Source organism: Lipotes vexillifer, unplaced genomic scaffold, assembly GCF_000442215.2.
Source record: "Lipotes vexillifer unplaced genomic scaffold, Lipotes_vexillifer_v1.1 scaffold40, whole genome shotgun sequence".
Lineage (NCBI taxonomy): Eukaryota > Metazoa > Chordata > Mammalia > Artiodactyla > Lipotidae > Lipotes > Lipotes vexillifer.
The window spans coordinates 1437736-1450642 of record NW_006771578.1 but is presented as its reverse complement, the minus strand read 5'-3'; positions in this window follow the sequence as shown (position 1 = coordinate 1450642).

Genomic DNA, 12907 nt, shown 5'->3' with positions numbered 1-12907 from the left:
GTAGCAATGCTTGTAGAATCAAGGTATAGACTTATACGTAGGTATGGGAACAACCTCAGAGGGTCCACCTTCTCCTGTGGAGAAGCAGCCAAGGGTTCCTGTAACTGTGAAGAAGGGGTCGCAAGGAGACCTGGGGTCAAATGAGAAGCCCACAGTATGAGGGAGCCTGACAACTGGGGGCAGTGACAAGGTCCATGGACAATTTGACCTTGACACTTACAGACTGTGGGCAAAGTACTTACTCTCTCTGAGCCACAGTTTCCTTATCTGTCTATCTGTCTCATAGAGGTGGTATGAGGATTGCACAAGCTAGTACCCCTCAGCTTGTTAGAATGCACGACCTTGCACGTGATATGTGTTCAATAAAAGCTAGTTGTTATAAGCATCAGTTGCAAACACTGCCCTGAACACCAGGTGAGACCATCCTCACTCCCATGATTGATGGAACAGGACCCCAGGCACTAAGGGGCCAGGAGACACTGAGGCTCATGTGCCAAGTGGTCAAATGAAGTGAGATACTGTAAGCAGGTCCAGCAAGGATGAAATGACACGTCTCTAGAGCAAACTCATAAAGCATGTCCCCCAGATTTACATCAACCAAAGAAGGAAGTGATGGGATAGCACAGTGTAATTACTATTTTAAACTGTATGAGATGGAGACAACATCGGCTGACAAATCAAGAATTTTCTACCATAAGGGGCATGGAAGAATGTAGAATAAAATGGGACCAGTTATTAAAAAAATAAATAAGTAAAGGAAGTTCCTTTTTATGAACATCTGAGCCATAGACATGAACTGAAATCTTGTTATAAGGTTCTCTGGCCTTGTTTTGTAGGAAAGTAATTTAATTTTACGCACATTTGATTCACATTCATCAATTCACTGGCCCACACCTGTCTGTGGAAGTGTTAAAGACTGCCAGCATTCATTGACCAGTAGTTTCTCTGTCAATTATAATGATTTTAAAAAATAAATTTTATAGGCTTTTCTGATTCTAAACATAATAAAATTTGAAATTTAAACAAAGTATAATGAAGAAAATTTAAATCACTAGTTATCCCACCAACCACAATTAACCACAGGTAACACTGTAATGATTTACTCCAATTTTAAATTTATGCATTTTTAATTATAATCATAGGATATCTAAAATTTTGTATTTTGTTCTTTTACTTAGCAATTTCCCAGAAGTAAAAATTTGTTTGGAAATCATGGTAATACCTATATAATATTCCATCATGTGAGTAGATAAACATGTATTAAACTTTTCCCCTATTGTTGGACATTTAGATTGTTCCCGATTTTTTATTATGATTAACAATGCTATAATAAGCTCCTTTTACCTAAATCTGTAGGTATGCATATTCTGGATTTATAGTTGAAACTACTAAATCTTAAAATAATATGAACTTCACAAAATTTACATTCTTATTTCCCAATTTTTTCCCCCAAACATTGTCTAAATATACATGTCCTCAAGCAGTATATGAGAGTGCCCTTAACAACTAGCCAATGATGAATTGTACCCTTTCTTTAAAAAAAACTCTTCATAATTCATTGGTCTTTTTTCTTCTAGTCATCCATCCATTAATTCATTCATTCAAAAAAAATTTAGTGAGGGTCCGCTCTGTGCTAAGCACTGTTCTGAGTGATAGCGATAAAGTTCCTGCTCTCACAGAGGGCTAGGGTGTGAATAAGGTCAGAAATGCATCCAGAAACAGATGGCATGAGGCTTTCTGCACCATGGCGTGTAAGGCCTTTGGATTTCATTTTTAAATGTAAGGAAAGCCATGAAGAAAATTCAGGTAGAGCAATGACATGATCTTGTTTACATTTTTAAAGGATCATTCTACTGCTGGTAGTGAATAGCACATAGGCAGACAAGAGAGGCATCCATTAGCCTAAATTGCTATGCTTTTGGGCCCAGAAATTGGTAAGTGGTTTGTACAGGGGAGGTGGGGTACAGGTGGTGAGAGGTGGACTCTAGATTATTATTTGTAAAAGTGTTTTTTTTTACATAATTATGTTTATTAGCTTCTTATTTGTTATTTTGTTGGAGATATATTCCTGGTTGTCATTTAACTTTTAAATTTGTATACAGTGTTTGATGTACTTAACAATTCCATGTATCAAATCAATTATTTTAATGCTTCATAATCCTCTCTTGCCCTGAAATTTTCTTTTTTTTTTGGTTTATGAAACATGATATTAAAACTCTAATTCTTTTTATCACAGTTTTTTTCTGAAGCCTAAAAAGCTCATGACAAAAGAAAGTGCATGGCAGGTGCTTCCACATTCCAAAGTGGGATGCCTAAACTTCAGTGACTCAGCAGCACTGCAAAGAAATGACAAACACTGGTGTGTGGCCCCTAGCCAACTGTAGAGAAAGGCCTATGAGGACTGACGACGAAAAAGCCAAGGGAGGGTAGCTTTCTTTAGAGAGAGTTGTCAGTGTGGGTCCCACACCTACTCTGAAGGGAGAAACTGGGGACTCTTCCCTTTCACCACAAGCCCGGTTGGGGGCTTCTGGGAGGCCACTGTGAGAGCCTGGTGCATAGTTCCCTGGTATTTGGGAACACAGTGGACCAGAGTAAGACTCAAGTCACTTACCAGTAGTGATCCATGGCCTCAGAAGGCTGTGCTTGGGATGTTATTACAAACAAAAGGGCTTATTTCTTAGGAGCCGATGCAGACAGGCATGGTCGTACAGAGGTGTTTAAAAGGGACCTTTGACAGTGACCAATCGTCCTGATTTGTCCAGGCCTGTCGAAGTTTTAGCGCTGAAAGTCTCATATCCTGGGAAAGGCCTCAGTCCCAGGCAAACCTGGGTGGCTGGTCACCTTACACATTGCCCAAGAAGTTATGAAAAATGAGGCAAAATGAGGCAAAACAGTCCACAGGAGAGGCTAAGGTGGGAGGCAAGAACCAGGCCAGGAGGAACTCTGCCCCTCAGGGGATCTGCAGTGGAATGGATCCAGCAGGGGCCTTTTAGGGTAACCACCCCCGACCCCGAAAACTTTTGCATAATAAGAATCCAACTTTAAACAGCCAAGGGGAGCGAATATCAGAGGACCTCTGCCTGTCAGTTAGAACTTTCTGCCCCTTACCACTCCTACTTCTATGACTGAATGTGACTAGAGTGACTTATTACCTAAAAATGGTTGAATAAATGATGGGACCTATCTGCCCAGGGCAGCTCTCAAGTACACAGGAGAAAAAGGGGCTGATGTGGCAGGTTTGCCAGGATGGCAGTGAGAAAGTAAGTATGCAAGTGATGTCGCCTCCCCTCTTCCAACGTCACAGTCACAGTGAGTTACAGGGAGATGGGGGGCTCACTGGATTCTTCCCCAGCCAGAAGCCAGTTTTGCAAGGGTGCATTTGTCAAGTTCTAGATCTTCTTTTCTACATTTGTATATTAAGCTCTGTTTAGAGCTATATTTGATTCCTTGTTGATTCTTATGGAAATGTGCTATTTCAATTATTGGAATTTTATTGTATGTAGTCGCATGTTCAGGCTTCAAGAAAAGCTTTGGAAAAATCTTACAAATTCTCAATATTCAGCCCATCGGGATTTTACCTGAGATTGTATTAAAATACATTAATCTTATGAGAACTGACATTTTATTTTATTTTTTAATATTTATTTATTTATTTGGCTGTGCTGGGTCTTAGTTGCAGCACGCGGGATGTTCATTGCTGCATGTGGGATCTTCGTTGTGGCATGTGGGATCTAGTTCCCTCACTGGGGATTGAACCCTGGTCCCCTGCATTGGGAGAGTGGCGTCTTAACCACTGGACCACCAGGGAAGTCCCTGACGAGACCTGACATTTTAAAAAGTGCGGTCTTTCCAAACTGTCCAGATTTAAATGATAGCTTTACCACTTGCAAGTTATGTGGCCACCGGCAAGCTAGTCTCAAGGCTCAGTTTCCTCATTTATAAAATAAGGCTAATAATCATACCTACTTTAGAGAGTTGTGGTGAGAGTTAAAATGAGTTAATAAATGTAAAATGCTTAGAAAAGTGTCTAACATGTAGTTAATATTATATATTTTCTATATTATTATTGTTGTTATTATTATTATCATCATCACCATCATCATCACCAATATCATCATCATCCAGAGACAAAGTATGTATGGTTGCTTTATACAGGGTCAACTTAGCTAAGCTGGAACTATGCTTCACTTTCCTCTCCTATATGGTTCTGTTAGCGTTGGCCAAGAGAAATGTGTACAAGATTTGAAGAGAAGAAATGAAGCAGCATCTGGACCTATGGCTCTACCAGTTAATGCTGGACCTCCTCCTCCAGCTCTCAGAATCAGCTTCATGTGCCAGGTTCACATTGAAGTTGGAGGTGATAAGAAAAAGAAATGCAATTTCCAGTCTTTCCCTGCTCTCCCCCACTTAAGACCATCTTTCTTTCCCATTTGCCAGCTCTGCTGACATGAGGCCAGCACCAGATGCAGAAACAACTGCTGTACATTGATTTCTCAACTGGTTCCCACAGTTGTGTAAAGTCCAATCCTTGAATCCCTGACTCTCATCACTCATAATGGTTCTGCTTCATTGACAGAACCCTGACTGGTAAAATGTCTCTCCATTTATTCAATTTTTTCTTTATACCTCTCAGTAAAATATTGTAGTTTTCATCATGTATGCTTTACACATTTCTTGATAGTCTTATTCTTAGCTATTTTATGTCTTTTGTTGACATTGAGAATGGGATCCTTTGTTTCCATATCGTGTCTTCTAATAGGTAAACTTAGAGAAATTAATGTTTTGTATATTTTATATGATATCTGGGCACTGTAGCAAACTCTTATCAGTTCTAGTTTTTTCAGGCGCTCTTTACACCACTTAGGAAAGGAGGAAGTACTGGAATTACTATAACTATGCCCTTCACCCTTAGGCATATTTCAGCCTGTTCCACGATAACTCCTTTTCCATTCTTCCTTCTTTTTCACCCTGGCAGGAAGTGTTTCTCCCTCCTCCGTTCTTCAGCAAAAATCTCAAGCTTTTTTCAGTTGTCCTTTGGAAAATGTTGCTTATAAAACTCTCCCATGATATTCCCCTGCTGATAAATAAAAAGCAACTACCCTCCAGACTCCCAATTTCTCCCAGTTTTACCCAGCCCTTGGAATGGATCATCCAGTTCAGCCCACATTAAAAAGCCCTTAGTGTTTCTTTTCAGCCAGTGATAATCAGATCAAATTGCAGACTTGAAATGTAAATGACCCTGAATCTGAATGAACTCACCCCTGGTGAAATTTCAGCCCCACAGAAAACTGGGTCTGCTTCAGTCGGAAGATCCAGTACTGAGCTGAAAGAAGACAAGAAGGCTAAAAATGGGAACAAAGATTAAATAAGCAAATCATAAACACTTAAGAAAAAGAATAATTTTCCTCAGTCCATGAGCCTATTAAAAATTCAGTTCTTAATGACTGGAACACAACAGCACTGCTTACATAAAAAGGGCTATTCTTCATACACAGCTCCTCTTAGCTGAATCACTGAATCACACAACACAAATCATACTTTAAAATGTTGTAAGTTAAAAAAAAAAAAAAAAAGAAAGAATAAATGGTTTTGCTGAATGAAAGTACTGTGCTTCCTTTAAAAGAGATGGAAGCAAAAACCTTTCTATTCACTGGGACCATGGGCCAAATCAGGCCCAATACTTTTTATTGTATGGGTTGCAGGCTAGAAATGGTTTTTCTTTTATATTTTTAAATTGTTGAAAAAGAAAAAATCAAATGAAGAATAATATTTTATGACATATGAAAATTATATGAAATTCAAATTTCAATGTTATTAAAAGATAAACTGATTCATATTAAAAATTTTAAGAGTTTATTCGAACAAAAATTGATTCAAATGAGGCACTGCCAAACCAGAAGTGGTAAGGACAGCTCTGCTGACAGGAGCTCAGGAAAGACTTTTATAGAAAAGAACGTGGAAGCAAAGAACGGAAATTATTGATGGGTATAGCTTAAAGCCTAGTTGGCTGCTTGCGATTGGTTGGCCTTAGGTTTCAATTTCGTACATTTGTGGTATTTATAGGCTTAGATTTGGGTTTGCTTGTGTAGGCAGTCACAGCATTAGGGCTACCTCAGCCTAATGGCTTCCTTGCTTAATTAATTTAACAGTGTTCATAATACAGTTTCATTCAACACAGCCACATTCATTTATTTACATGTTGTCTATGGCTAGTTTCACGTTACAACCAGAGTTGAGTTGCTGCAACAGAGTATGGCCTAAAATGCTTACTATCTGGTCCTTTACAGACAAAGTTTGCTGACCTCTGGGTAGACTAGTTTCAGAACCTTGGCACTATTGATATTTTGGACCACTCCCTAACCACCCTTCCATCCCTTATGAAAAAACATCTCCAGACATTGCCAAATGTCCCCTGCCGGGCAAAAATCCCTCCTGGTTGAGAACTGTCACAGACCAAGCCCACTGGGGACTGAGGTGGGGGGAATAAGATGGAATCTAGGTGATAAAATCTTACACCTAAGTTATGGATTAGCATCCCCAGCACAGAACCACTGCGTCCCATACCCCAACTTGGCAGACCATGTGCAGAAGCACTGCCCACAACACTGCAGTTCAAGGTGGCAACTGCATGCTGTGTGCAGAGATGCTGTGCCCAATACTTCAGTCTGGAGCACTGTGAGCAACGTGACTGCAAGGACTCATAGGAACTCCATCCATCCCTCCCTCCGTAGCAGAGAACCCTATAAAGAAGCCCTGCCAACATGTATTCTAGAGAACACATACTCTAGAGCCAAGCTTGCACCTCTCCATTCTTTGATCAAAGGATAAAGCTTTCCTTTGCTTCTGAACTGAGCTTGATCTCATTCTATTTACTTGATTGACACTGAGCAGAATGCTTCTTGGGGGCCGACTCAGCCTCAGACAGGTCGGTAACAGAATCACTGCTGTAAATGATGAAAACACCCCCCCCACCCCAGTAATTTTCACAAGGCTATAAGGATGATTCAGGTTGCTAAAGACAAAAAGGAGGAAGGGAAGGGAAGGGAAAGAAAAAGGAAAATGTTACTTTATCTCTTGCTGAGTTTTTTAAATACTATTTTTAACTTTAAAACTCCCCAAGCAAAAAATGTATAGTAGTGTTTAAAAATACAACTCACATTGACTCTAGGTATGCAGAGATTGTAAAGTTACTTTTGGTTCTCAAGACATCAGCCTTCCTCTTAGCAGCCCCATTAATATAATGTAGTACCGCCTACTTGCAAAGACTTCTTACATGTTAATTTTCTGATAAACTTTCAGTTGTATGTGGAAGTTGCTACACATTTATTTTGCTACAGGCCCTGGGCCTTATTTCTTTAGGTTCCAGAAAGTTCTATTATGAAAGAGAATCTCCCCAGTCCCTTCAGTGAGAATTCACTCTGTGGAGAGTCTTTTCCCTCAGAATTCTTTTTGTTTTAACTTTGTTGAAACTTTCCTGACTTCAGCTAACCCTTGCTGTTACCTCAAAGACAAGCTTCCCACTTGTCTCTTGGGGTCCCAGATTGAGTTTAGACTGGCATTTCTGGAAATTGTGCAGTGGGCTCAGTAGCAGCCTGTTTCCCTGAGGACTAAGAGCCTCCTGAGGGAGAACTCATGCTGAGGGAAGTAGATGCCAGACACAGGGGGCTTAGCCAGGAACACCTGAAGGGAGAGAAGACTGAACACAGTGAGTCATCCACCATGCACATTTGTCTCTGGGTCCAGTCCCCACTTGACTGGGAGGGACTCATGTCCCTAAAATAAACCTGGAAGAGCTACCACCCTAAACCATCGTAAGACACTGGGCACTTGTCTAACTAAATAACAAATTTTGACACCTAAAAAAGGGTTAAATTTTCTATTTTAATTTTCAAAAAGCTAAAAACATAATTATTATACCAATATAGTGAGCATGTGTCAAATAATTTTTTAATTCCGTAATGAAGGAACTAACATCTGTTTTGAAAAGCTGTTTCAAAATAGAACATGAGAAACTAATACAATAGATCCTCATTACTCGCAGATTCCATATTTGCAAATTTGTCTACTCACTAAAATTTATTTGTAATCCCCAAATCAAGCCTTGCAGCACTTTCGTGGTCATTTGTGGAGTGTTCAAGGACACACAAAGGTCATGTGCAGAGAGGCAAAAAATTTGAGTCTTCCAACATATAAGCTCCCAGCCAAGGTCAAACAACTGCATGCTCTGCCTTCTTGTTTCAGCTCTCATATTGTAAATAAGTGTCCTTTTTGAGGTCTATTTATTGCCGCTTTTTTTTCATTTTCGCATTTTTCTTGGTGATTTTACTGTTCAAAATAAGTCCTACATGCAGTGTTGGGATTCTATCTATTGCTTCTAAGCTCAAGAAAGCTGTGATATGCCTCACAGAGAAACTCTGTGTTACATGAGCTTTGTTCAAGCATGAATTATGGTGCTGCTGGTTGTGAGCTCAATGTTAATGAATCAACAGCATATACCAAATAAGTTGCCCTTTAAGCAGAAACACATATAAACCAAGGTTAAATACTGATTAAAATGTGACCAGAAGCTTGAAGGAACCTAACCCTGTACTTCCTCTAGGAGCAATGGTTCAGTATTCACTAATTCAGAGTTCAGAGTGACCTTATAGAACATAACTACGACAAACAATGAACATCAATTGTATATATATTCAGAGGAAAAAAAAGAATGCTGGAATAAATTTCAAAGTTAGATTTTAAAAAATGGTCAGTGACTACTAGGACAATAAAACTTTTGTACTAGACAGAAATCATTGGCAGTTTTATCAATCTTCTGTAAGTTAACATCCAACTTTACATAGTCTAAGAATATCAGTAGTAAATAGAAAGTCGAACAAAGTTATAGTCCCCTGGAGCACCAGCTGACCCTTAATCAGGCTTGGTAGACAATGCTCTAGAGTACAGGGTTCCTCAGCCTTGGCACTACTGGCACTTTGGGCGGCATAATTTGGATAACTGTCATGGGGGGGTTATTCTGTGGTCTGTATGATGTTCTGCAGAATCTCTGCCTCTACCTACTGGACACCAGTAGCACCTTCCCTCCCAGTCATAATATTAAAAGTGTTTCCAGATATTGCCAAATGACCCTGGGGGACAAAATTGCTCATGACTGAGAATCACTAGTCTAGTATGATTTTGAAAAAAGCACACAGTTACCTGTTGCCTTTTCTTCTGTTTTAGATTTTTTTCTTAATACATTCATAAAAAGAGGGAGAAAGATATACTTTTCCCTGCAACACACAGGTTTGAAACTTTAAAACATGTACCATAATTTGTAGTTATGTATATAATACTTCACTAGTTATATTCTGTCTCACCCATGGTGGTAAATGAAGCACAGTGCCAGGAACACAGAAGACATTCAATAAACGTTTCCAGTAGGAAGTCATGAAGTTTGAAGGTTCCAGGATCTAAGCCTAGTGTGAAGTATAGTATTTGGGGATGGAGAGGACAGGTACCTTAGGAGAGACAGTCTTACTGAAGCTGAATTATAGTTGCCCATAGGAGGTATCTGCCTGCCATCTCCCAGAAGCACTGGAGGGCTGCAATCTGAAAGGGATGAGACCCTGAATGAGCAGGAAAGGAGAGATCTAGTGGAAATTTAACTTCATTTATAGAACAAGCTGCTAAGGCCTGGGGGATTAGGTGATACTGACATCAGCCAGTGATACTGTCACAAGGAAGGCTCTATGAAAGTCATATGGTCTTCCAGAGATCAGAATTTGGAGATGGAATGGGTACAATTCCTGGCTCCTCCACTGATTAACTGAACCTCTCAGAGCTTGATTTCTCCATCTATAAAATGGAAATAATAATAGTGCTGCTATGAACTGAAATGTTGTCTTTCAAAATTCATATATTGAAACCCTAATGCCCAGTGTGATTGTATTAGAAGATGGGGCCTTTGGGAGATAATTAGATGAGGTCATAAGGGTGGGGCCCTCATAATGGGATTAGTGCCCTTATAAGAAGAGATACCAGAGAACTTACTCATTCTCCCTATCCAAATGCACCAAAGAAAGGCCATGTGAGGCAACAGGGAGAAGGTGGATGTCTGCAATCCAAAGAGAGAGCTCTCATCAAACATCAACCCTGATGGCACCTTGATTTTGTACTTACAGCCTCCAGAACTGTGAGAAATAAATTCTTGTTTAAGCCACCCGGTTTATTGTATTTTGTTATGCCAGTCCGAGTTAAAACAAGTATCAACCTCATAGCATTACTGTAGGGGTTAAATGAGAAATAATATGCACATTTCCTAGCACAGTGTCTAAGAATTCTCTACATCTTAGCAAATGGCAAATATAAGAACTCTCTACAGTTTAACCAAAAAAGACAGAACCTGAAATGACAGTGGATAGAGGCTGACTTAGAATTGCTCCCTATACACAGTATCCCTTTCCTGTTTTGGATCCAATGGTGCATTTACAGCAGCAAAAGCTGATATTTTTACTAATTTATTTTGAAATTAGAACTGTGAAGCAATACCAGTCCCCAGTACGCAGTTTGATTATTTTTATAGCTATCAATTTCTATAACTACCAAAAATGTATCAGGCCCAATCTATAATAATAGATACATAATAATCTAGTATTGCATTTTTGAAGGGGTGCTGCATGTTGTATTCCATTTATGCCACACCTAATAGAGCACCCAATAGAGCCATATATTATGTGACTTGACAGAGTTGATCTATGTGCAGAAAGTGAGGAGCTGGGGCCTCTGCACAAATAATGTAAAGCTTAGTCTGAAACTAAACTTGGCAAGTTCTGTGTCAAATAGTTGTGTGGTCTGGACACAGCAGGATATGAATTAATGATCCAGTGTGAACACCACACTTTAATAATAGGGACATTTTCCACTTTCTTTCACAGTGGTTTATCTCACTGTCAATACCTGATAAGTATTTATAAACCTTATTTATGTCACCTTCTCTTTCTACTCTCAGGTCCTTTAAGTATAATGACCAACTCCTTTCATGTTTCTGTGAAAATGGCCAGAAAATAATTAAGAAAACAGACATTATTCTTGGCTATGCTTAGAACTTCAGTCAATAAAGAACAGGCCAAAGCCAAAATGAAGGGTAATTTTGAAAGGACAAAGTAGAGCATTATATGAAATATTCCAGATACTTTGGAGATTTCCCTGACAAGTTTCTCAGAAGACACTTTGTCCCAATAAATACGTTATTTGGGTAAGTGTATGGAAAAAAAGTTTGTTTATAACATTTGGAGAGTAAACATTTCTGATTGAGAGCATTTGTTTTAAACATCTTGGCCATTTATACAAAATGGCCTTTTGTTTGGGAGAATTGAGGAACAATAATAATTTTTGCAAAAGTTTTCCACTGTTGCTTAAATGAAAACGTGTTTATAGAAGTGCAGCAGCTCAGTGTAGCCCTAAGATCTAGATAAAATGGAGGTCAGCTGAACCGGGGTACCAGGTCCCCTCACTCATAACCTCAAAACAGCTGTGCTGGCAGTACAGGATGGGCAGAGGATCAGAGTCATGGGCATGATCTTGGCCTCCTGCCCCAGTCCTCTTCCAGAGCTAAATCACAGGGCTTATAAGTGACCTTTTGAAGTACTCTCCCTGTGGCCTTGGAAAGATGTACAGGTATAAAGGGAAGGGTTAGTGCCCTAAGCCAATCCCTGAAAGCAGCTTAGTCAATGAAGCATGTTGGAATTTTACCCTGTAGCCCCAGATGTGCAAGAATGTCATTTTCTTTATTCAAATCATAATTCAATCTTTGTCTTGATTGGTCAGAGCTGTTGGAAAATTCAATCTCAGGATTATTAGGTCCACTCACCAGGGTCATGGGAAAGTCCTGGGGATCTTACACAGAGAAGAACATTTCAAAGGGTGAGAAGCAGCCAGGAGTTCGGTCCCTCTTTGTTATGTGCATTAGCAAAGCCCACGTGTCCTTTGAGGTCAGGGGCACTGCTCCTCTTTGGGAGAAGGCAGGAGACTCTGATGCAAGCCATTGTCTGACATCTAGTAGGTCTCAGGTCCCTGGGGCCTCTGACCCCTTCTCAGCCTGAGGAAATTGTTTTCCTTTCTTATGCTGCTTCTGAAGTATTCTTGGGACACTCTCCTTCCTACCTTACCTCTCTCATGGGGGTTCTCTAAGTGTGATTTTGAGAGCAGCAGCAGCAGTACTGGGGGAACTTGTTAGAAATGGAAATTATCAGCATCTCGATGTAGACGACTGGAAGGAAGTGTTTTAACAAATCCTCCACGTGACTCTGATTTGAGGCTACATTTTGAGAAAGACTGACCTAGCACAATGCATTCAATTAACTCAAAGTTTTCAAAGCAAGAACTTAGGTAATTTTTGTTTTTAGCCTTCAATATAGCCCCCCACTCCGACTCAAGGCCACTGAAGGAAGAGGCCTGGCTATAAGCAAAAAATAAACACTCAACATAACACATAAGTGTCTTGCACAGCAAAGGATAGACATTTTTCCAAAGAAGACACACGGATGGCCAACAGACATATGAAAAGACGTTCATCATCACTAATCATCAGGGAAATACTAATCAAAGCCACAATAAGACATCACCTCACACCTATTAGAATGGCTATTATTAAAAAGACAAAAGGTAACAAGTGTTGGCAACGAGGTGGAGAAAAGGGAACACTTGTGCTCTGTTGGTGGGAACGTAAATTGGTGCAGCCACTATGGAAAACAGTATGGAGATTCCTCAAAAAATTAGAAATAGAACTACCATATGATCCAGCAATTCCACTTCTGGGTATTTATCCAAAGAAAATTGAAAACACTAACTCAAAGAAATATATGGGGCTTTCCTGGTGGTGCAGTGGTTGAGGGTCCGCCTGCCGATGCAGGGGACACGGGTTCGTGCC